Genomic DNA, 24,611 nt, shown 5'->3' with positions numbered 1-24,611 from the left:
CAAGCCAAAACAAACATCTGCTGAATGTTCCCCAGAACAGAGATCAAGCAAATTTCTCTGCATGTATGTGTGTATTTGTATTTTATATATATAAAATTCCTACTGTTGTAACAAACTTTGGCAGTTATGGTATCTCACTCTATGCATAAGTAAGGGCAGGCAAATGTACTAAAGTGAAAATATGGGAGGAAACAGTTGTAAGTACAGTAGAACCTTAGAGTTACAAGACTCCAGAGTTACAAAGTGACCACGCTCCTCATTTGGAACCAGACGTACACAATCGTCAGCAGTAGCAGCAGCCAAAAGGGGGCAGACAACAGAAATACGGAACAGAACCCTGTTAAACATGAGCTACTAAAGAAAGGGAAAGCAGCATTTTTTCCTTTTGCATAATAAAGTTTCTAAGCCATAGTAAGTAAGTCTTCAGTTGTAAACTTTTGAAATACCTGTTCACGATTGGTTCGGTCACAATTGGTTCGGTCACAAAGTACCAGCACTCCCTGAGGCCTGTGAGACTGTGAGGTTCTACCTTAAACAAATGCTACCTTGTTTTCTTACTTTTCCTTTTTTAAAGAAATTTATAGGACACTGTGGCTAAGTTCTAGCCCCCTTGCGACCTGCCCTGCGGTACTGCCCTGGTAGTGCTTCACACAGTCCAAAGAGTGAAGAAATGTTGATCCCCCAGAACCCACAGCGGTTCAGTGAACTGACCTGGCTGTACTCCTCTATTTCCTTTTGGCGAGAAACAGTAAACTGTTCCACTCGAATGCACGTCACTGGAATATATGTCAGCTTTTACCGGTCTCTACTACAAGCAAACATGGGTCCCAGGGTCGCAGCCTGTTCCCAGCACACTGCTTTAGCTACGAGAGACACAATGAAAAGGCAGAAAGAGACCTACCGGGTAGAGAAGACAATCAGAAGGAGAGAGGCTCAGTCTCCATTTTCTATCTAGCACATTTTCAATTCCAAAACTTTCTTGACCTTTTTCCTCAGTCAAGCTAAGTAATACGCCTCAGTCCTGCAGCCAGGCCAGCATGCGAAGCCGAACACAGCTGCCAATTGTTTTTGCTAGAGGCAAAAATATTTTTGCTAGAGGCAAATTTCCTTACCACTTGATTCTACTACAGAAGTAAGCGAATAACGCGTCAGACTGTTGGAGAAAACAAGTGACTTTCAATTACTGAACAGTTCAAACAAAATAAGGACCTGCAGACGTGCTTTTTTCAGCAGGTCAGTGATGAGGCACCTTAATAACTATTGGCCTTGTAAAATTACTACCTTTTCATCAGGACAGTGTATGAGTCTAAGTCCAAAAATCAGGTTTTTGTATTTCTGGCTTTTGCCATTTTGTATTTAGTGTTTTCTTTAAAGCCCCAGTTTCTGGAGTCATGCTGTTATATGCAAATCTCAGTTTTCATTTTTTTTATTTTAAAGGCAGTTTTCAGTCCTCACAATCTGGGGCCAAAAGCTTGAAAACATGCACCCCACAGGCTCAAAAATTGGAAGGCAGGTAAAAAATAATCTCATATTTATTATATTTCTAATCTTGTTGTTTTTAAGATAATCTCATGACTTCTGGAGGCCTGACTCAGGATTTTTTAAAAACTCTTTCTTGGCATTGTCAGATTTTGCAAAAGATAAGTAAGCCTGATTTTTTTTTTTAAGTCTTTTATAGCACACAATAGGAGAGGAAATTTTTTTCAGGCTGTTTTGTCAGTCAAAATCATTTGTTTGTTTTTGTTTTGTTTTTTAATTCTCCCTTATAGTGTTTCACCCTGTTGGGGCCTGGGTAATGAGCTGGAACCCGAAAGTGAAATGGAAAATGAAACTGACCAGCCTGCTTTGTGTTCCTTTTCCACTGTAGTTCAAAAGCTAGTGTGTCCTACAAGAACAATGTGTTTTTTTCTGAAGGTTTAATAGAAAACACTGGTGGTTTTGAAAAGGCCGGGCTGACTGAACTTCAGATCCCTGCTGTGTATTTCCTGGATAATCCTGAACAAGTTTTCCTTGCATTCATGTCCTTGTAATACATACCCAAAGTATATGGGCCAGGCCCCATGCTGGCCATGAGAGGAGCTCCACTGGGGCTGGGCTGGGCCCCATACTGACTGTGGGAGGGGCTGGGACTGGCATGGTGCAGGAGGGGGCTCCCCTGCGGCAGCTGGACTGGGCCCCGTGCTGGCCACGGAAGGGGCTGTTACTGGCATGGTACGGGGGGGTGCCTCTATCAAGTGGCTGGCCAGGGCCCACATTGACCAGGGGAGGCACATGGTAGAACCTTGCCCAGACAGATGGCACAGCAAAACTAATATATATGATGCTGCTAGGCAGCAGCCAGTGGAAAGACACCTGTGCCTTGGGACCCTTAAAAGCAACTCTCCCAAGGCAAGAGAGTCCAGGATGGGAGGAGTGCAAATACCACCTGCCTGTTTCTATGAAATTGTCTCCCACCCAGCACTCACAGAGAGGTCAGGGATTGTACACCTGCCTCTCACCAGTCCGGGCCAGTCTGAGAGCCAGCTCACTCCATGTTGCAGTCACCCAGCTGCTCTAAACTGTATTTTGGTGATATGGCCCCAAAGGCCACATTCTACCCAAGAGAGAGACAGGCTGCTGAGGTGTTCTAGTCATGCCTCTTTCCCCTGGCTGTTCCCCCAACAGACTTCCTGCACTGAAGCCAGTTGCCGTACGGCCGTTATACCAGCTGTATGCCAGCCTAGGATTCCCCTGCATCACAGGGCTCCCCCTATAGCTAGTTAAGCACCTTTTAGCAATCTTACTTTATGTTCCTCAGTCAAACAAGACAGTCCTTGGCCCCTAGTTGCACCAAATGATTGACATGTTACTTACAAGTTAATATTACTTATGCATTAGTAAGAGCGTGCATGTTGAGGTCAGAGAGCATAGCATATTGCCATATACATGGCCTCTGAAGTATGCCCTAGGTATATAGACTAATTACATAAAACATCATTTCTTTAGAAAGCACATAAGTAAATTATTTTCTGCACATGAAAGATCAGATAAAAGAGTCAATGTATGAAAAAATTGTTTGTTTGCACTGCAGTGAGCTGGACTCTTTCCCCACACAGGTTTACACTCTGAGTCTGCTTCAGTGTGGCAGGAAAACATGGAGAGTAGGAGAGCTACTCTTCCTCCTGCAGAGCAGAAAGGTGATTGTTCATCTCTCTCTCTCCCCAGGGTGAGGTTTGCCTTCTCTGTCCTTGCAATGAAAGAAGCAATCCAATCCCTGTCTGAAAAAGGGGGAGCAAACCTGTAAATGGAGTGTAGCCACAGTACATTGAATGGCTCAGAGTGGTGGGAATGTGCAGACAACTAATGGTCTAACAAGAGAAAACAGATGACAACTTTCCGGACATTATGAAAACTACAAGAATAGCAATAATTGAGATGGCTAAGAGAAGGGATGACATCACTCCCCTGCCTTTGGAGAAACGCACGCAGGAGCAGAGTGTACTGCTGAGATGTCTGCTCTACAGCTGCAATTTCAGGAGTTGATTTAGATCTGTTGTATGATTCTGCTGCAGTGTTTACACTACAGTCTACATTTTAGTCAGTTTAGAAGTACAGAGTTATGAAAGCAGACAGGGAAGAGAGACATGATACAAGACCCCTTCATTAGTCACAAGGGTTTGCCTGCTGCTTCAGTGACAATGACAGGATCCATTGTAGAACAGAAAATTTTTCTCAAGTGACTTGCAAAGATTTTAGCTCCATTGTGGTTAACCCATCAGAGGCCTCTTCCTGTAGCTCAGAGGACAGCAAGATTCAACATGTGCAGACCATTTGGGGAACAGATTCATGATGAACAGATATAGGATTTCAGGGGCCACAGAGACTTACGAAAGTAACCTCTTGACACTAATTTAGCAATTGGGGGGGTTCCCTATTACATGCATGGCAATCATAGATTACGCCATATAATCATGAGCCTGGAGAGATATTCTGCCTCACTGATTTTAGTTTAAAATGTATTAATTGATTGAGTTGATTTGTAAAGTACTCAGAGAGCAGCACCTTTCTACTGAACTGATTCGCTCTTTATGGTGATTTCATGGACACATCTGTTTACTGTAGTGACAAAAGTAAGCATTTCCTACTTTTTACTCCAGTTAGTGCTACAAAGCCAGCTCGCTATGAGAGAACAAGCTGCAGTTCTCACACTGTTGACGAACTTATATGTTAGTTCCAAGGCCAGCTTCTGCCTACAAACGCAGACTTCTCATAACTGAGGGCAGAGTTGCATATCAACTTTGTTCTGATACCTGTATATCACAAAAGCATGAAAAAAATTATCTAGACTATCACCCCCCATAACAAGCTCTTATTCTCTATTCCAACCAAGCTGCAATCAGCGAAAGGAATGAAATGAATGTACAAGCTGGATTAGTTTGCCCTTCCTCATATTGTGGCATCATATTGGATCGTGCTTGGTCCCTGGCATAAACTGTACAGCCTACAGGCTGGCACTGGTCTGTCAGGGCTGTTGCAGGAGCTGCCCCTAGGATTCTCCTTTCCCTACATCCATGCCTTGATATATGTCCCCTTCTGGTGGTTACAAGGGGTTTGTCATAGAGCCAAGGATGCTGGTGGCACATGTTCCAAGGAAACACCTATACCAGTGGTATTTTTTCAGCCCTTATACATCAATGGAGCTGCATAAAAACCCAACATCCTGGAATTCACTTTGGAAGTCACAGAGGGAAATACTCATGAGGCCATTCATACAGACTCCCTTTTCAGAGCAGGACCATCCTCTAACAAGGAACTTCTCAGCCAAGCCAACCAGAAAGAGCTCGTCCTTAGCTCTTTCCTTACATGGAAGAGGCCAACAAAGAGAATCTCACAATATTATTGACAGGGCAGCAAGAAACGTCTTCAGCTATTGAACATTTCGTTAAGCCTTTCACACATCCTGTCTGAGCCTGCAGCTTTACTCCACCATGCTCTGAAGCTCTACTGTTTTGCCACTGCTGCTGGTGCATTCTTGATTCAAACTGTTCTGATAAGGAACTCACTGGGTTGTTCTGGCAATATTCCACCTCAGGATTTACTACCCTGAGTTCATCTACTAACACTCTGAGTAAATTACCTTTTCTAATATTGAAGTCAGAGCGCTCTAACCAGGCGTCTAACTGTGGATGTCCCAGATATTAATAAATTCAGATTCCCAAAATCCATGCGAGGCAGATACTATTATTCTCTTTTTGGCATATGGAGGAATGGAAGCACAGATATTAAAATTATAAAACAAGCTCACAGCAAACCCAGGAGCATAGCACAGTGCTCCTTATTCTCACATTTCTGACTCAATCACCTATTTTGTAGTTGTAATATTTAATGTGTGTATTGCTGAATCATCTCAGCTGAAACCAGGGTAGGGTCCCATTGCAGGAGGCTATGCACAGACATCACAGACAATCCCTGCCCAAAGATTTCTCCTTCCTGTCTTGAAAGCTTCAAGCAACACCACAGAGTGATGAGATTCTAGAGCCAAATACTTTTCTAGGCTGGATGTCTCTGTGGGGCTGGAGAATGGAAGCTCTTTAGGGCCAAGGCTGTCTTTTTGTTCCATTTATATAATAGGACCCTGGTTTGTGATTCAGTTTCGTAGGTAGCGCAGTAATGCAAATAATAATAGCAAAATCTGCCTTTCTGTGTAAGGACCATAGGCTGTTCCCAGGACCACTCATCTTTGCTTCTTGAGTCTCATGCTCAAAATCATCATGAAATTGTTTCTGCCTGCTAAGATGTTTCTACTTAGAACTAAGCCAACTTTCTAGATTGCACTATACACAAAATTTTTAATGGAAAATGAGAATTTATGATAAATTCTGAAGCATTTTGCACACCCAGCTAGTGGAATTGAGTCCCAGTTCATACTCTTAAAAGTCTGGGAAGCATTAAAGAGCAGCTCATCTCTTTTTAACCACAGCTGGCACCAGAAGGATACGCTGCAGGCACACTGCAGCAGGAGCCCCAGGAAGGATTTCGCCTGCTGGGCTCAGTCAGAATTCCTCCTGAGGGAGCTTTCTCGCTTCTGTGATATTACTTTTGGAATAACACCTGGCTGAGTTTGCCTGCTATAAGGTAAGAATGAGATCCTGACCCAACTATTGCTCCCACTTCTCTTTCCTGCTTCCCAAAAGGTTAACTGAGCACCTCCAACAGGACTAGATGAGAGCAGTGCTTTCATTCCCTGGTAGGATGATTCCTAGCCACTGTCCATAGTCAGAAAAGGGCAGAAGTCCACTTTGTGTCCTCTCAGTCACCCATGACCAGGTCCAATTACCCCTAAACCAAGAACTCTGACTTGTTTTCTGGAGCATTTATAATCCCTTTTGGGGCTCTTGTGCCAACTTTCCCCATATATTTCCTACTTCACTGTACTCTAAGCTGCTGCACTGCCCTACTAGGATAATATGACATTATAGTCTGGCCAGGCTCTAAGGCCCAGAGTCTCAAAAATATCTAGGTGCTTAAACCCTCTGAAATCAAGGGCACTTAGGTCATCTACGACTCATTCATTTCAAGCTTTGTTCTTTAGATCAAAAACAAACATATTATTGAAATTTTTACTTATTTTGCAGGGTATGCAAGAAAGAAATATTGGCAAACCTCAGAGGATGAAATCTTGACCCCGTTGACATCAACAGGAGTTTTGTCATTGACTTCAGTGGATCCAGCTTTTCACTCAGAAGATTTTGAATCTTTTCCTGAAACAGAAGGAGGAAAAAAAATCATAGTTCATAAATTAGGTTTACTCTTTGTAACAAGGTAGTGTTGGGGAGGTTAGTGTTCACCCAGCTCTAACTGACTGATGTTGCGCACAAAGTAATAGAAATTGTCGAAGGGAGAAGAGGTTAAAAAAAAAAAAAAACGGAGTGGATTTTCCAAAAACATTCTCTTTGTTTTTTGAATACTGTTTGGTTGAGCCCCATTTTGGTCCATCCTTGCGTTCCAGGCCTATAAATGAATCTCAGGCACCATGGAGTTGCATACAGTACTGCTCACTCATTCAACAGTCCACCAACCAAAGCTTCTTTATAGTCACAAACTTGACACATTCAAACCCTGAGTTTTCTCTGAGGCTTCTACTCAATACCTGAAAACAGCTGTCAGAGGGGTAGCCGTGTTAGTCTGGATCAGTAACAGCAACGAAGGGTCCTGTGGCACCTTATAGACTAACCTTTCTGTTAATCTGTAAGGTGCCACAGGACCCTTCGTTGCTGAAAACAACTGGAAGAAGCAGCTTTCTTATGCTATTAACCCATCCATTCCTCCATTGCTCTTCTGCAGTCGATGGTACCATCTTAGTCCATAGAGTAAGAAAAAGGCCAATTAAGTTTTTATATCCTGTTACGTGCTGTATGTTTGAAAGAGCTACATTTCTGTGGCGTTAATTATTTACAGACAAAAAATCTGACGTGACCTTCAGTGATCTATCAACTCAGAGGGCTCCATTTTAACCGGCCAAGTTTGTGCCTAGTAAAACTAGTCATTTTATAAAGGGACATCTGCTTAAAATGAGTTTTTATACTACTCACAAAAGCTAAAGAGCAATACTGTATATCACACCCATACAGTTTTCTTGCATGGCCATATGCACACAACCTAGTTTCCACCTATGAAAATAGTACAGATTTAAATATCATGAGGACAAAAAGAAACCATCACCAGGAAAGTAATAGAGAGGTGCCGTGCTAGTCTACATACTATCGAAACAAAAAAGCAGTAAAGTAGCACTTTAAAGACTAACAAAATAATTTATTAGGTGATGAGCTTTCGTGGGACAGACCCACTTCTTCAGACCATAGCCAGACCAGAACAGACTCAATATTTAAGGCACAGAGAACCAAAAACAGTAATCAAGGAGGACAAATCAGAAACCAGGAAAGTTCAGAGAGGGTTAAGTTTATCTATGACCACCCTCCTTTCTTTCAAATTAATTAAATTAGTAATTCCACAGTCTCTTGAAGGGCCAAGCTTGGTCTTCTTACAGAACAATACATGCTGTGCTCTCTATGTGAACGCACTTACAGTGAACTTTGAGCTACACATCTGCTACAGAGAAGTAACTTTTATTCCCAGTTGGCCATTACTAGCAGAAGATGCAGGGTTCATCCATGCTTTAGCATATTTTTATTAGATATACTTCAGCCCACAGGCTTAATAGAGTGGTAGTTACTATTTATACACCTCATTAAAATGCACCCTCAAGTTATATTATTTCCATTTGGGGAATGAGAGCAGAAGTTATAATTTACAAAAGGTGAACATACAACTAATATATAGCATATTAACAGCATAACTTTCTTGCATTTTTTAAATATTAACTCCAAGCTCACAGAAGTGTAAATGAGACAGTACTAGGAATTTCCTCAGGCCATCTTCCTTTTCTGTGTGGATTAACATGAAGGGTCTGGGTAAAGTGACAGCTGACAATTATTGATAAAGATGGATTCTTAGGGAATATCTTTTCCCCTGTGAGCTGTGATTTTTTTTCCTCTGGCTTATTTCCAGTCTTCTCCCTTGAAATGCAATGAAATGAAATGATGGTGAGGGAAAAATAGAGGGTTAAGCTGCAAAAGGATGAATGAAATAGTGCTGCTTATCTGCAAACAGGGCTTCTCTTGCTCTCAAACTGATTTACACATACTCTGAGCTGATTATAAGTGATTTATAGAAAAACTGATTCCATGGTCTCTGTTCAAAAGATCAGAGGTTAAGAACATATTTGATGGATTCTGTAAAACCCCCTCTAACTGGCAGCAAAAATACTGCAGTTCATTAGGGCATCTTTGCAAACAAGATGTTAGCTTTAGTGAATGGTCTGGTGAAATATTTGAGATAAACATTCCCTTTATGTATCACATTCAGCTTTGTCTTTTGGTACTCTGAGGTACAATCCCAGGTGTAGAATTAACCTCAGGCTAAGGTTTAGGATTGCTGGTATATTCCTCATCAGCTCTACTAAATCCCTAAATTCCTGTAGCTGGTGGCTGAATGAGATGGAGCGAGCATATTCAGAGTCTAGCTGGCAGATGACTATAACCCTGCTGATTGAAATGAACAAAACAGCACCTTCAGCAAAACATTTTGTCCGTTTAAGAACACCTCAGGGGATTGGAGGGTGTCAAAGAGTGGACCTTCAGTTTGAGTCTTGCAAGGCTTATGTAGGTAGCTCTTTAGTATGCAAGCAGTCCCAGGAATTCAGTGGCACTAATTTTGTAATTAAGAGTTGCACGATCAATGCCTGTACAAGGTAAAGGCAATGTGTAAACATCTAGCTGTAGTGAGATATGCATTTTTTTTCAGTTTTTGCCCATAATGAAATGTATTTGATACGTTCAGGAGCATTCAACCAAGTTTATCACAGTGTAATATCAGGGCTATTGACATTTGTTTCTTTAAAACCTTTCGGTTGGCTCACACACTTGAAATTTTTGATGAAATTAAATTACCCCATTACTATTACACTATGGTCCTAATAGACTAGGCATTTACACAACAGAAAGGAGGGCTATTTATGTCATATCCAGGTGTGTACATGGAAAAGGCACTAGACAGCTGAGTAATTACTTAGACTAAAACCAGTATCTTCTGTGACAATGGAGGCCCAACACTTAGCACTGCAGATGGCTCTCAGAGACTGAAAGGCTCTCCAGCTCAAACACAGAAGATACACCTTGGAATAAGGGCAGAAAAGTCCCCTCTCTCTATTTTTTAAACAGCTTTTATTACAGCAACTTATACACTCTCACCTCAAGTAGCAATATGACAACAGATGGTTACCCAGACTGCTATCACAAAACCACATGAACAGTGTTGTTATGCTGCTGGTCACCTCTTAGACATGACTGAGTCTTCAGCTGCTATGCATTTTGCTATGTACGTGCTGTGGTTTAAAAAAGTGGAAATTAACATATACAAACCCATATCTGATTACACCTGAGAGCAAAAAAACCTACCCAAAGTCACGAAACTCCTGATGGGAGCTGACATTCAGATTGTTTTGTAGTGGGTCTAAGGTCTGTGGCTTTGCAAAGCCTTTTTAAAGTCCTTTTAAAGTCACAGGATTGTTTTAAGCAACTACTGGGGGTTATTTTTGATGTTCTCCGAAGCTACTTCTCTCTACTCAGTAAGGTTCCCAGCCCTCCAGGAGTGACTAGGAGTCTTCTGGAATTGGCATCAATTGACCCATGACTATTGAAAGCAACCCTAAGATTTAATAGGATATTTTAGGAATGAGACATTAAGCCACACTGGGCAAAAGGTCCCAGAAGAGCTTTAGTTAGAGTTGGCAGCCCTACTACTCAGAAGTCCTAGCAGTTTAAAAATTATTCAGTCAAGATCATTTCTGGGATCTGCAGGGGAAGATGAGCTATGAAACCCAGTGGTGGTACTCATTTACTCTAATACCTATTAGCTATCCTAGTTCTTGACTAGATACTAGGTCAGTCTTCAGCAGTGTTAACATGCTAGTGTACATTTAATCAGAAATGCTGTATTATATTTATTATTATTAATTGTGGCCATGATATCAAAGGCTTTCCGTATCAGAGAGGGTATGTATATTATCTGTAACATACATAAGGAATGTGTGTATTATACACAGTGTATGTTTGTGTGCTGATTCAAGCAAAGGGCCCTCAGACCCATATTTGATGTACTGTTTCTTATTCTAGTATCAATTTGCTATGCCCATAAATCTTTATGCTATAAATAGCTTTAGTGTTTCTCCCTACCCCTGGAAAATTAAATGCCAACCATCCAGCAGTCGGGAGAAAGACTATAAAATAACATATCAGTATGCTATCCAGATGGAGGCCTGGGTGTGGAGAATCTTCAGCAAAGGAACAGATTTCCTCTGTAAGCTTCCAAACTGATATTCCAAGTGACAGTGTGTGTAGACAGGGAGAAGGGAGGTTTTTAAATACAACAAAAACCCATTGTCATAGTGCTTGTAATTTTAAAAAGATTTTTTTACCTGGATTTATTCTAAGTATGTCAAAATCTCATTTTCTCTTTGTATGTACCATAATTAAGGCTTTATTTCCTCCTCTGATTTATAAAAGGCTATTTTGTGCCATAAGGGTTTCATGCATGTCCTCTGGGTAATGCTCAAATAATGGGATTTTGGGAGGGGAAACATCACTGACGCTGAAGAAACAGAACCCTTTTCTCCAACCCAGACCGGAGAATATGCGCAGCAGCAACAAATGTGCTGTCCTAGTAGATATGAAACTTTGGTCTGTGTTCTCCACTCCTCAACTCCAGACTTACGTACTCCTCAGGCAGTTAACAGGGATTTGTGGTCAATGGGTCTGTGCAGCTTTCTCATTAAGAACCTGATCCAAAGTCCACTAATCATACTAGAATGTCTCCTCTGCGGTCTCTGGTCAGGCCCTAACCAGCTGACAGTTGAGTGCTGTTGGGGAGGAAGTTATATTTTTTTAACTCCGAAGTTTAGGTATTTCTTCACTCATATACTCGCCATGGACAAACAGGCTCACTGTCTTTCTTGTATATCTCTGACTTTCAAAAACAGCAGTGACCAGCAGTGGGTTGTTTTTGTTTTCTTTGTTTTTGTCATGAGTTGGCTAAACTGTGCTCCAGTTATGTGAGCATCTGTAAAAGAAATGGGAAGTCATAGAGGCACTGCACACACCACCGCTGTAGCTGCACAGCTGTTAATTGCAGAGCTGGGTGACAATCAAAACTGGTGCTTCAGAGACTAACAAACTTTTACCACTCCATTTGCCCCTTCAGCTCCCAATCCCACTTCCAGATTTCTCTTTTTTGTGAAATATTGGTAAAATGGAAGTTGTGTGTAAAATTTTATAGCAAAAGTGCATTTGTACATGTATTTTATAGTCACTTTCAATGAGATGAGCCCCTTTTCACCTTAACATAGGCCAAAGAATTTGTCTGGCTTCAGCTTCCGCTGCTGGTTCTTGTTATAGCTTTCTCTGTGGGATCAAACACTATTTTCTCTCCCTGAAGGTACCCGTACACTGTAATTGAGCCACATCTCAAACTTATTTTCAATAAAGTAAACAGACTGACAGTTCAGTTCTGTTTCTCCTGGAAGACTTAAGGGGGCAACCCAGACACTTCTCTGCAAGAGCAGAATTTTGCATTGAGGATTTTTATATTCTTCTGATTTCTATATAATGGGCTGTCTTCCACTCTCAGTTACATTAGTGTCCATCTTCAGGGTCTACACTGAAGTCAGTGGCGTTTTTCCAGATTTACACCAGTGTAACAGAACAGACTTTGTCCCCAAGCATCTCTGGCGCTGGTTAGTTCTGCTTCTACAGGATAAACAACAGGAACTGTTTAAAAAACTTTATGGGATTAACTCAGCTCACTACGCATCATAGTATCAGCAGTTCGGTTCCCTGATGCAATAAGCCTGCCAAACCTAGAAGGGCAAAAATTCCACCTGGGAAACAGATGAAACTGTTTTAGTACCTGATCCTTATTTAGGAACAATAAAGTTAGGTACAGCGTATTTTAGGATAAGAAAAATTCTGGCTCATTACAATTGCATTTGATTACTCTGTTTATAATCTAATGATGTCCTGAAACCCACAAGGCATAGAAGAGAACATCATTTTAAAAACTTATGTTAGTAACCAAGTGCAATACCACTACCACACATGAAAAGAGAATATACCACTGATTCCCATCCTATCACATAAAAGCCAGTGGTGCTTGCTATATTGGCACATTTGCGTCTCCAATAGCAAAAATGGTTTGACGCTGGGAGAGACAGAACCATGTCTGTATTTAATGATACTGCAGCTACTTTCTCTATTTACTAAGTTGTTTTTGGGGGGAGTGGGGGGAGCAGGGCGCTTGATTAGGCTCAAATCTCAGTCTAGTGTAAGAGCCACACACAGCAGTGATTCCCTGCTTGCCTTTCTGCTAACTGCACATTTCTCTTACACACGAGGGAACTAGGGACCTGAAGGTCACACTGATAGTTTGTAAATAATTGTTTCCATATGTGGTAGGCCATATTTCTCTGTATGTATAAGGAGCATAAAGAAAAGTTTACAGTAAAATTAAAGGGATGTGCTTCCAAAATGTGGAATACAGGTTATTAGTGGGAGTCACAGCACAGAACAAGGTTCATGCCACCTAAAGCTAGTGCTTATATGGGGTTCTCACTGGAAAACAAATAGCATATTACAATTGTTCTATTATTATGTGTGTGTTTACAGCTGTGCCAGCCTGAGGGGGAGGGACGGAATAGCCAGCCAGTTTGCAAATACTGAAAGGTCAAAGGAGTATGGCCAGCTGCCGTAATGCTTACTGTGTCTCAGGAATTTAAAATTCTAATGACTCGGCTGGATAATTACTTACATATAGTTCAAAATTAGAACACTGAACTTAAAAAGATGCTCTATCTTAATAGCGATTATGAAGTGAAAATAGCACTTTCCACTCTTTGATCCAAACACAGCTCGTTAGTTAGTTTTATTGACTAGGTGTAAAATATCGTATGTTATGAACCAAAGGCCTGTTTTTCCCCACTGACTTACACAATGTGCAGTTATTTACCCCCTGTAAGAGTTGAAAATGCTACCTGATGAAAATTCACTCACATTTGCACAAATCCAAAGCACATATGGTGCAAAGTGGCAGAGAACCAAGCAACACTTTTCTAGGGGGAGGAGTTAGGGTTAATAGCCTTTTGGAAAAGCTGTTTTAAGAAGAGACTTGAAAGAAGAAAAGGTAGAGTCACAGCATACTGGTTCAAGAAGGGGCTCCAAGCATTGAAAAACATCCCACAGAAGAAAGTAATCAAATCCTTGGCAATGTGAAAACAGGTTGAGATAAAACTAAAAATGATTTAAGCCTTTTCCCAAAACTCCAGTCAAACCCCAAATCTGGATCGCTTAACTTTTTGCCTGTGCATTTCCTGCTGCCCCATGAGAGGGACTGTTCTTGTTAGTTTTGGTTTAGATGAAACCAGGAAGGGATGGAAATCTCACGAGGGCTCAGATTTGCAAATAATTGAACTTCAGATAAGGTTGGACAAGCGTCCAAACTTTGCGCTCATAGAGGTCAAAGGGTCATTTATTGAAAAGATTTTTGTCCTGCAGAATTGTAGCTGTACAGTCACAAAGGCAAGTATTTAATGTGTATCCCAGACTCACCTTACTCATTAGCCAGGGCTTCCATGTGCTCTATCACAGTGCTTCTCATGTACACCACATGGCTTCCGGATGCATATGGAGGTAATATTACACTAGGAAATTAGATCAAATTTGTTAAGACCAATTTTACAGCCCCTGAATTTGTAAAGTCGAGGGTTCATGTCCACACTGGCACATGGGGTGAATGGCAGCTTTGAGTTTGCCAGCAATGTACTGTGGGTGCTTATCCCACAGTTCCTGCTGCCCCTTCGCATCATGGCTTCAGCTCCAAGCATCTGGCAGGACAAAAAAGCATTGTGGGTGGTTCTGAGTATGTGTCATCAGCATTCCATAGTGCGCGTCTCTCCTCCCTCTCCCTATGGGGAGCAACTGCTAATCCTCTCACACCTGCGGAACAATGCAGTCCCACCACTCTGCGCTAGTTTCATGGCACCACGACTGGCGCTCCACTGTGTACAAAGCATCGCGGGTAGCCAGCATCTCCCATTCCTCCTCTCCTGTGTTTCACACATGTATGTCCAAGTCCTCCTCAGAGTCTTCATCCCTCTGATGGCTGCTTAGGCTCTGGACAATTCACCGTACAGCGTGTGATGTGCTCCTAACACTTGCCACGACAGTTTGAAGCTCGACAAGCTAGCCTTGCAATGGCAGCAGCACGGATATGGAAAAAGCAGCACGAAAACTCTTTTTGCTGTTGCTTTCCAAGGGGAGCAGGAGGAGAGAAGTGCATTATGGGAGGCTGACAATGGGTACCATAGTGCATTGCTGACAAAGTGGAAGCTGTCTACTCTAGTGGGGGATGCACCACTCCAACTTCCTGGGCCAGTGTGGAGGTGCACCCTTGACTTCACAAAATGGGGTGCTACAAAATTGACCTTAACAAGAGAATGTCAGAAGAGAAAGTCCTAAGACTGTAAAGTAAGCCCAGTCGACTAAGATCAGAACAATGTTATGAATTAACGGCCCAATCAGGGTTCTGACTTACCTGCACATGGTGCAAGAGGGGTGTATTGGGCATGTGGTGTAGGCACATTCCAGAACCTGTTCCAGCAGTCTGAGGTACACAGGGACTGCCCCCCACTTCCCTCCCCACACACACACACGCAGCCAGGATGAGCATACGAGAGCCTCTGCCACCCAGCAGCACTGCAAAATGTACTGTGCAAGGGTTATCTGCAGTGCAAGGGTGCCACTTCAGGAGGGCGGGGGCAGGGCTGCAGCATACTCAGATGCCTCTCGCTCTTCTTCCCAATCCCCTGACTATTAGCGCGTGAGAGGAAAGTACACAACTATTTACACCGACAGTGCTCAGCCTGCACCATTGGCAGACAGACTTGTTCATAATACCCTTCTCCAAACTGAAAAATATCCCTGGCAATTACATACAGATTCCTTCCTCCTAAATGGCCCCCAAAGGATCAGTGGATCCTGGCCATTCTTCCCTCTGCAGCAATAAAGGGGCCTTTTCTCCTATGGCTAGAACTAGCCCACCGCAGCAGAGCCTCCCCCATCTGCGAATACCGTGCTTGTCCATTTTCTGTGTATATTACCAGGCAGCCCCAGCACACAAGCTATGCTGCATTTGGTAGCCATTGCTGTGTTTCTGACCTAATAACGACTTCTCCTCAACCAGCCCCAGCCCCCACAGGCTCACAGAACTCAGGTTCGGCAGACATTGGTGTTTGCGAGGGTCCTACTCCTTCCAGGAGCCTTCCGTTAAGCTCCCTGACAAGTGCTGCCAAACAAACATGTTCCCTAGTCGCTTTTTTCCAGCTGCTGTTTTCAAGCTAGTGCCCATGGGAGCCGGGTTCCTTAACGCCCCCCCAAAATAGCAGGCAAGGAGGGAAAAAAGCTGCTGCACAATCTACTGGTTTCAGTTCATTCAAGTTTTGCAGACCTTCCCTCTTCATGAGTAAGGAAATGCATTCTAAATCTGGGTTTGCTGAAAACCCAGAGCACAGAAATGACCTAAAATAAATCCAGTTCAGAGGATTGTTTCATTGTGAAACCAAGTTTTGCTGCTGTCTTCCTCCAATCAGTCTTTCCTTCTAAATGCAGGAACCAAAGGAAAAGCAGGCCAGCTCCCCACTGGCCTCCAGCTGCCTGTTGGAAGACAGTGCACGGTTTGCATTCTGCAACTTTGACTCTCTGGGATCTTTACCGCCTACTTCTACCTCTCCACCAGGTCTTCACACAGCAGCCTTTGACTCAATTCCCTCAGCCTTCTGCCTTACTTGGAGAAAGTAGGCTGTCCTACTCTGTCCTTAAACCTTCCTGGGGAGACAGCCACGAAAGCTTTTCCAGTTCTACTGCTCCCTGATATCCAGAATATAGTGCAAAGCCATCAGTTGTTTACTGCAGAACCGACACTCTCAAGAATTATGGGTTTCCTTATCTGCCTCTGTATTTCTCCCATGTGCACCACTGAGCTAAGGGTTAGGTTTGTAAAGGTATTAAGCATTGAAACATGCAGATAGGTGCTGTATGAAATTTGCATACCTGGGTGGGGTTGAAAAAAGCCACTTGGCTCTTATTTGCATCATTAGGCACCTAAGTTGTTACTTAAAAAATAATTCTCCGTAAGTGCCATCCAAAGATTGTATAAATAAAGAGCCTGGAAACTTTTACTCAGCTCTACGGCTAATGAGATGGATCAAACACTGTAAAATGATCACATTGATACAAAGCAAAAAAAAAAAAAAAGGTGAACATAAAAGGTTAGAAAACAATCCTAAACGCCTACATGTTGTATATTAACAACCACAGCATACACCCAAGCTTTGCGTGTGCCATCAATGTACTGTGCCCCCTCTCATTGTGGCTTAAGTTCCATATGTCTGGCAGGACAAAATGGTTGACATATAAAGAAATACACAGATTTTACACACAAATGAGGTGCCTTTTGATGATACTGTAATCCCTCAATTTACGTAGAGTTTGCTTCCTGGGCAATCTCCACGTAAATTGAATTTCGCATAAACTGGGGAGGGGTTGGGGTAGCTGGCAGCTGAGAGAAATGTGTGGGGGCAGCCACGCAGCCCCCAGCTTCTCCCAGCTGGGGGGCATGCAGCTGCATGCACCATAGTTTCTCCCAGCTGGAAGAAACCACACTGCAGGCAGCTGTATGCCTACTGGTCTTTCCCAGCTGGGGAAGCTGGGGATTGTGGGGGGGCAGGCAGTTTCAATTTGCACTTAACTCACGTTAATGTCAGTTAAGCACAAATCGAAATCGCATTTTGAGGGTTTACTGTACCAGAATATGTTCCTGAAATGGCAAAATTCTCTTTAGCAGAAAGCAAAAATCAAATGCATTAAACAAAGCCTGGTTTGTCCTTAGGGAGCATAGCCTGGGCTTCAGTTGTAATATGAACTTTTCACGGTCTCAGCTCAGCCATAGCTAATGCCAGGTAATAGTACACCAGACTCAGCTGTTCCATTATTCAATAACAAAATTAAAAGTAGCAGAGAATGCCCAAGTACCAAAACAAAACAAAACAAAAAAATCAAGCCAAAAATGTCACTGGTAGATAAGTTAGTAAAATATTGTCTCCCAGCCAATAAGCGATCAAGCCAGAATGTTTGTATCCAGATCTAGCTTCCAAAAAGTTTAGTGATGGCCAGCCCAGAGAGTTTGTACCCATTTCTAGTATTTGGGTTTAAAGATTCCATGGTAAGAATGTCCTTTGGGTCCCAATCACCTCCCATAAATGTGTGTCCACACAATGGCTTAACTACTGGTACAGATCTTACTAAATAATCTCTAAAAATACATCATTCTCTGCACATGCAAATTGCAGAGACTCTGGTTCTGCAAGTATTGTGACTTATTTTTACATCTCCCTAGCCTCTTTTTCTTATTACAAATGAAATTTTAGCAAGTTTTTATTTTAAAGCCTGGCTCAGATTGGCCCAGTATGTCTCTAAACCTGCCATCTTTACCAGAATCTCAACCTTCAAAACTATCACATGCTGACTTGTCAAAACTGTTCATAAGAAAGGGTCAGATACCACAAAATATGTGAATTAAAAATGTTTGGAATTTTTTAAAATTAAAATTTATTAAAATGCCCCATTCAGACATTTTCTACATGAAAATGTCTGTTTCCCCTCTCCATATAGCAATGTCTTGGCTTTGAAATTTAAGCACGTGGCACTACATAAAATAAAGTCAAAACTCAAGAAAGTGTTCCAGACATTGGAATGAAACCTTTTGTGTGGTGTAAAGTGAAATCCCTTTTTGGGCTGTCTGTTCATGAACATTATCTGTTTTTGACCCAGTTCAGAATGGGAAAGTATCCCAAAAATCTCAAAGCTTTTCCCAGCATAGGAAACGTCTTGGTTGCTCACCTATACGTTTATTTTGTTTCTCTGGTCAAGACAATCCTAACTCCAGGAGCCTACGGGAGCCCCATCAAAGGGAGCCAAGCTATAGGAAGCAGCATTTTACTTTGGCAACTCACATGGGTACAGCTTACTTTTGGGCGGGAGCTTGAAAGAATACAGGTTGAGCCTCTCTAGTCCAGCACCATTAGGACCTGACTGGTGCTGAACAAAAGAATTTGCAGAATCACAGGAAGTCACTATTTTCTAGCACCATCAGCAATACTACTACTGCACACTGGGCTCTTAGAAGACATTTAGGGATAAATTAGAGCCAAATAACACAGAGCCAGGAGTGGTGGCTGTAAACAAATTTTATGGGAACACAAAACTTGGCCACCTGCATGATAAATGGATATCTGGCTAACTAAATCATGCGGGGTGGCAGATGTTGCCGGATGAGAGAGTGCCAGATTAGAGAGGTTCAAACTGTAGCACTTTTTTAAAAAAAAAAATATTCCAATTCAGCCCATCTTGCTGGTTTATGTCAACTGAGCAGTTTGTGAACACAGCAGCAGAAAGTTGCACACAGCTTCCATTACAAACACTTAGGACCATTAATGTGGTTTCAGTGCATGCATCTTTCTCTACCGTGCTACTCAATTTGTATACTGCACCCTTCTCCATGCTACCTGAATGCCTTTCCCAGAGGGACAGAGATGAATGCATCATGTGTCAGGGAAGAAGCTGGGCCTTATTGTGCAACCCATGATCCAGGTTTACTTGTCTAGCACTGAAGATGATTCTGACAGGATATGTCTGACGTAATTCCTTTATTAGACACCGATAAGATAAGCATTGAGACGACAAATTTCTACATACTGAGGGCTCTGAGTGCAGCCCTCAGTAGGATAACTAAGCTATGAGTGAGAGAATAACTTGACCCATTCTGACTGGCTAATTTAGACAATGAAGTTTTAGGGCTCAATTTGGTGGATGGTGTTGGCAAATAATTGCTTCCTTCTCTAAAGCTTGGCTCCCACTGAGCTGCCTCCCGATTCCAAAGGCAGAGTTGCCCACTGACTGTGCCAGGACTACAGAATGTCATTTCTAGACTAGTTCGCTCTTGTCCTTTACTGCTCAGGCTGAACCCCTGTTTCCCCTAGCCCCAGTAATCTCCGGAGAATAAAGATGTGCAAACAAATGCTCACCCCATATAAAACAATTGGCAAACAGGTGAATTTTTTCCTCTACCCAGCCCCTTCACTAAAGCATGAATCCTGACCCCAGCTTCCAACAGAAGTAACTCCACTGAAGGTTGGGAAATTCTGCATCCTCCCTGCAGGCAGTGGAATGGCTAAAAGTGCTTCCTGACTCGGCATGGGTTGGGATAGGGGCTGGAAGAACCAGGTGATTCTTAAGACAAAAGCTCCTCCTGCCCTGCCTCTCCTCAGGGCTACCCCATCATAGGTGGGCCAAACAAGAAGCCTTTGCAAAACAGGAGTCCATACATGAGACTGTATCTCCTCTCCTGAATTTCCCAGTCTATTTTCCATTATGAAATTTCCTGCACTGGTTCCTTTATATCCAAGATCTCTACATTCTGGAAAGAGGATTTGCACATATATACCAAACGTGTTACAGTTACACTCCCAGCTTGGATTTTATTCCACAAATAAGATTGGCTTTCACTCCATTAGACCAGAGATTCATAAACAGACAAGGAAAGGCTGTTTTGGAGTCCCCAACTTAGGCTTTGCATAGCCAGTCCGGAACTATCAAGTCTCATCTCGATGGAGATTTTACTTTTCTAGCTGGGGGAGTCTGGTGGAGATGGGTGGGCAGTAAGCCCTCTATTTAACAGACTTTGAGCTTTATTGGCACCCCTCCCCCTCATTAGCCTGCTAAATTGAGGGTTTTATTAATTAAGCATCAACATTTTTACCATGCAATTGTTCTTCTTCTTATCTGTGTGCCTAAATCCCAAGTCATGGATCAGAATGCCATTGTACTAGCCTCCTCAGAAACTGAACCAAAAGTCAGGCCCTGCTCCCGGAACAGTGGGTAATCACAGTTTCTGGACAACTGCACTTCACACACTGGTAAAAAATAGTGAAATGCTAAAATTAGGACTTTCATCAAACTCTGTGGGAGAACACTTCAAAGTCTCAGCTGGATCAGCAGAACAGCTGCATCTGCATATTTTACACCCAAAACTGGCTTAACAGAGCCTGACCCTAGGGTAAAACAGTAGTAGCAAACTGCAACTGAGGATTATTGAATCAGAACAGAGGAGAAGAAGCCCACACTTGGATAATGCCAAGGGTGGGTTATTTGTTTGGAGTCATCTAGCCTTCATCCAGCTAAGGACATATGCTCAGCTGGGGAGTCTTTGGTTCGGCCTTCAAAATTTCATTATGTTAGAACACATATTCAGTTCTTCCCTCACCCCCGCTTTATTCCCCAGCTCACTCAGGTCTTGCCCCATATGGCACTTCTAGAATTAGGTGAGAATGTCTCTAAGTTTCAGTACCAAACTGGCAGCTAGCTACTCATCTCTATGAGGAACAGAAGCCAGGACCACAGCTCTCTGTGGGTTTACACAATACACTAGGCAAAATACTTTTGTGGTTAACAGAACCCAGAATAGTTATAAAATAATTGCAGTTGTGAAGATGAGTATTAATGACCAGATCCATGTTTGCTTTTAACCAATGGTTATAGTAAGAGCCCTCATTTTCAATCCTGTTGTAAATCAACTACCAGTTGGGGATTTATTTTTTGGTTCCTCCCCACACGTTTTGTATTGAACTTATTTTTCTTTACCTTTGCTGAAAATGTTCTGTGTTGTCCACTGAAGTCATTCAGAAAATGGGTCGGATCTTAGAAACATTTGTAGTTTAACCTCATTCTCTTCTCATTCTTTGGAGTATAGGTACAGGTTGAACCTCTCTAACCCAGCATCCTAAGGAATGGACCAGTGCTAAACCACGGGAGGTCAACATTGTCTAGCAGCATTACCAACAGTTTCACTGCCTACTAGGCTCTTAGAAAACATTTAAGGGTAAATTAGATCTAAACAACAGCACAGAATACTGAGGCTATGGCTAAACTAGAGAGATTTGTCAACAGAAGCTTTTGTCAGAAGACATCTTCCAACAAAACCTGTGTCGACAGAGAGCAGCCAGACCACAGGGCAGATTGAGGGAGCCATCTGCTTTGTCGACAAAGCGCGGCCAGGTAATGTGGCCACTCTATCAGCTAAACAGACAATTGGAAGCACAGCAGACAGGGTTGCCCGCTGTCCCAGAAGCCCTTTCTGTCAACAGAAGGCCGTGCCGTGCCGCGCCCCACCCCTGAACGTTCAGGCTGGCTTTTTGTTGACAGAGTCATTCTTCCTTGTAGCAAGTAGGGTACAGCTGTCGACAAAAGTGCTGCATTCTAGCAACTTACTGCCAGTAGCATGCCCTTGTGAATCTGGACATCCTGAAGGTTTTGTCGACAAAATGACCGTTTCGCCAACAAAACCCTTGAGGCTGGACATAAGCAGAAATCCAGGACTGGTGGCTGTAAACAAACTTTGAGGGACCATGGGAAACTTGGCCACACCCATAATAAGTGGGCACCCAGCTAACTAAAATCATGATAGACCACAGATATTGCCAGACCAAAGTGTGCCAGACTAGAAGTTCAACATTTACAACAGGATTCAGTTTTATCAATCACCTTTATTCGTTTTGCTGTATGGACCAAGTATTAGACTTCAAGCTTGCATTGAAAAAAAATCACTTGATCAGATCTCTGTACCACTAGGGAACCCAGGTGATTTCTCAACCCAGGTTGAGGTATGACTCTCTTAAAGCCAATTTTCCTTTAGGTGCCAAGGTATTTGCCCACTTCTTCACAGTACCCACAGAGGATATGGGCCCCATCGTGCAAAGATTTACATCAGCATAACATTCAGCACATAAGGAATCCCATCTACCTCAACAGGATTTAAGTACAACACATGCAGAAGTCTTTGCAACACTGCAATCTTGGTTTTTCTTTCTAAATCAGAAGGGATTGTGAATGATTTCGACATGCACATTAGGTTTTAAAGAATAAATTATATGGATGAAGGCTAATTGCTGTCTATTATAATTTGACTTTCTGTCCATGGCACTACAATTTGAGTGACCTCACTTTGTCTGGAAATATAGAAAATATACTCCTTGAGAAATTTATAGACTCATAGAAGTGTCAGGCTGAAATGGACCTCAAAAGGTCATGTATATAGTCCATCTAAGACAGGACCAAGTCAACCTAAACTGTCACTCACAGGTGTTTGTTCAACCTGTTCCTGGAAAGTGCAAAAGATGGGAATTCCACAACCTCCCTTGGAAGCCTAAGCCAGTTCTTAACCACCCTTGTCATCAGAAAGGGTTTGGTTATTCTATGGCTTTGTGTAGAATGATTTTCTGGTTAGAATGATCAAAATGGGGTTCCACACACTGATCCTTGGGATATGATTCCAGTGCCTTAGTAAAGCCAGAAGAGCCATCACAAGTTTAAACTGAGACAGTGATCCTGATGGTGCAATTCAGTCCCGATCCTTTACGCAATTTCAAGTGTTATAAAGGCCCAAAACCCAGCAGATCTCCTCAGCATGGAATTCCTGTGGTGCAGAGTGGTTCCCATGGTAGACTGTAACAGCCTTATACCACATCCTGCTGGAGCAACATACTGGAGTATGGCTGAGGACAGTTCAGACTCCAGCCCAATATGCTTGCTCACAAAGCTGAAAGTGTATAATTTAATCATGAATAAACTGATGGACTTGCAAACTTCAGTATTTTCAAATGAGATCTTGGAAAAACTCTGGGGCCAGTTGTCAAAAGTGCTCAGCTCTCATTTCAGCAACAAAGCAAGTGACCATGCTTTCAAGAGTGTCCAGAATTTGCAGCTTCCACTGAGTCAGTGGGAGCTGCTGGAAGCAGAGCATTTTTGAAAATCAGGAGATTCTGCTTCAGCCGGGAGCTGGGCTCTTTTTGAAAGTCTAGCCCATTATTTACATTCCTAAATGGGAGCTCTTGGTTGCTGAGCTCAGTTAAAGTCTGACCCATAATGTACACTTCAGTCAGAAGGGAAGAAATGTGTTTTAAGTTAAGTTTCCGTATAATTTTAGATGACTAATGTTACTTTGCCTAATTGTGTGACTGCATAACCTCTGCATAGAGATGTTTTAATCAAGTTTTTAATCTACATCTAAGATAAATGCAGGTACATTATTTCACACGATACAATCACTTCCTCGCTACATTGGTTTTTAATCTGCCAATTTCCTCCTGCTTTTGATTTCACTGGGTTTCTCCTGTCCTTGTTTATTCTTGGATGAAGTTAGTGTTAAGCCTCTCCAGAAATTATTTTCTTTCCTGTTGTCCATGGAAACTAAGTTCAAAATAATCACAGCTGACCCTCTAGTTATAACCTTGTACCTGTTTATATTGGTCAGCGATATATGTTAACAAAAAGTATCTTCAGCAGGGGAAATGCATGTAGGGATCAAAAATGGTACCTGGTTGAGAAGTGAAGAACCAGGGACTTGAATCACCCAGGCACGGAGAACTCCAGGAGGAACTGAGGTTCCCTCTGGTGTTCCCCAAAGGTGCACATCCAGGGGATGTTGAGGGGAAACACTTCCCTGGAAAGGCCTTTCTTCATATACTGTGATGTGAAAAGTGCAACTTCCAGCAGAGAAGCTTAGTACAACTTTATTGCCACGACAGCTCCCCCAGAAGAGCTGCTGCTAACACTTACACTAAGATTCCTGGTAGGAGTTTCAGCTGAAGTAACAACACACATGACATTCACATACTTCAACAGGACCTATGCTGGCCTTTTCCCTTTGGCAACTGTGTTAGTCTAGCACCAGCAAAACAGTAATAAAAATTCTAGTGTCAACCAGGTTGTTGAGCCCTGTCTTGAGATGGTAGCGGAGGGAATCTACTAATTGGTGAGCAGGCGATCTAGGGCCAGAAGAAGCATAAAGAATGCTTCATGAAGGCAGGGCAGTTCTAAAATTAAATGGGCTTGGGGGGAATGCAGACTGGGCTC

General features: G+C 42.5%; 1 long non-coding RNA gene across 1 annotated transcript; it reads left to right on the top strand.

The window, feature by feature from the left end:
* The first annotated feature begins 1,475 nt into the window (after positions 1–1,475).
* LOC142015673 (uncharacterized) lies at positions 1,476–6,696 on the top strand. Its single transcript, XR_012646217.1, has 3 exons — positions 1,476–1,513; positions 5,960–6,114; positions 6,615–6,696. It is a non-coding gene; the product is annotated as an uncharacterized LOC142015673 (long non-coding RNA).
* The last annotated feature ends 17,915 nt before the right edge of the window (positions 6,697–24,611 follow it).

This window comes from Carettochelys insculpta, chromosome 7, assembly GCF_033958435.1.
Source record: "Carettochelys insculpta isolate YL-2023 chromosome 7, ASM3395843v1, whole genome shotgun sequence".
Taxonomy (NCBI): Eukaryota; Metazoa; Chordata; order Testudines; family Carettochelyidae; genus Carettochelys; species Carettochelys insculpta.
The sequence above is the reverse complement of the archived record's forward strand: the minus strand, read 5'-3'. Positions and strand labels throughout refer to the sequence as shown.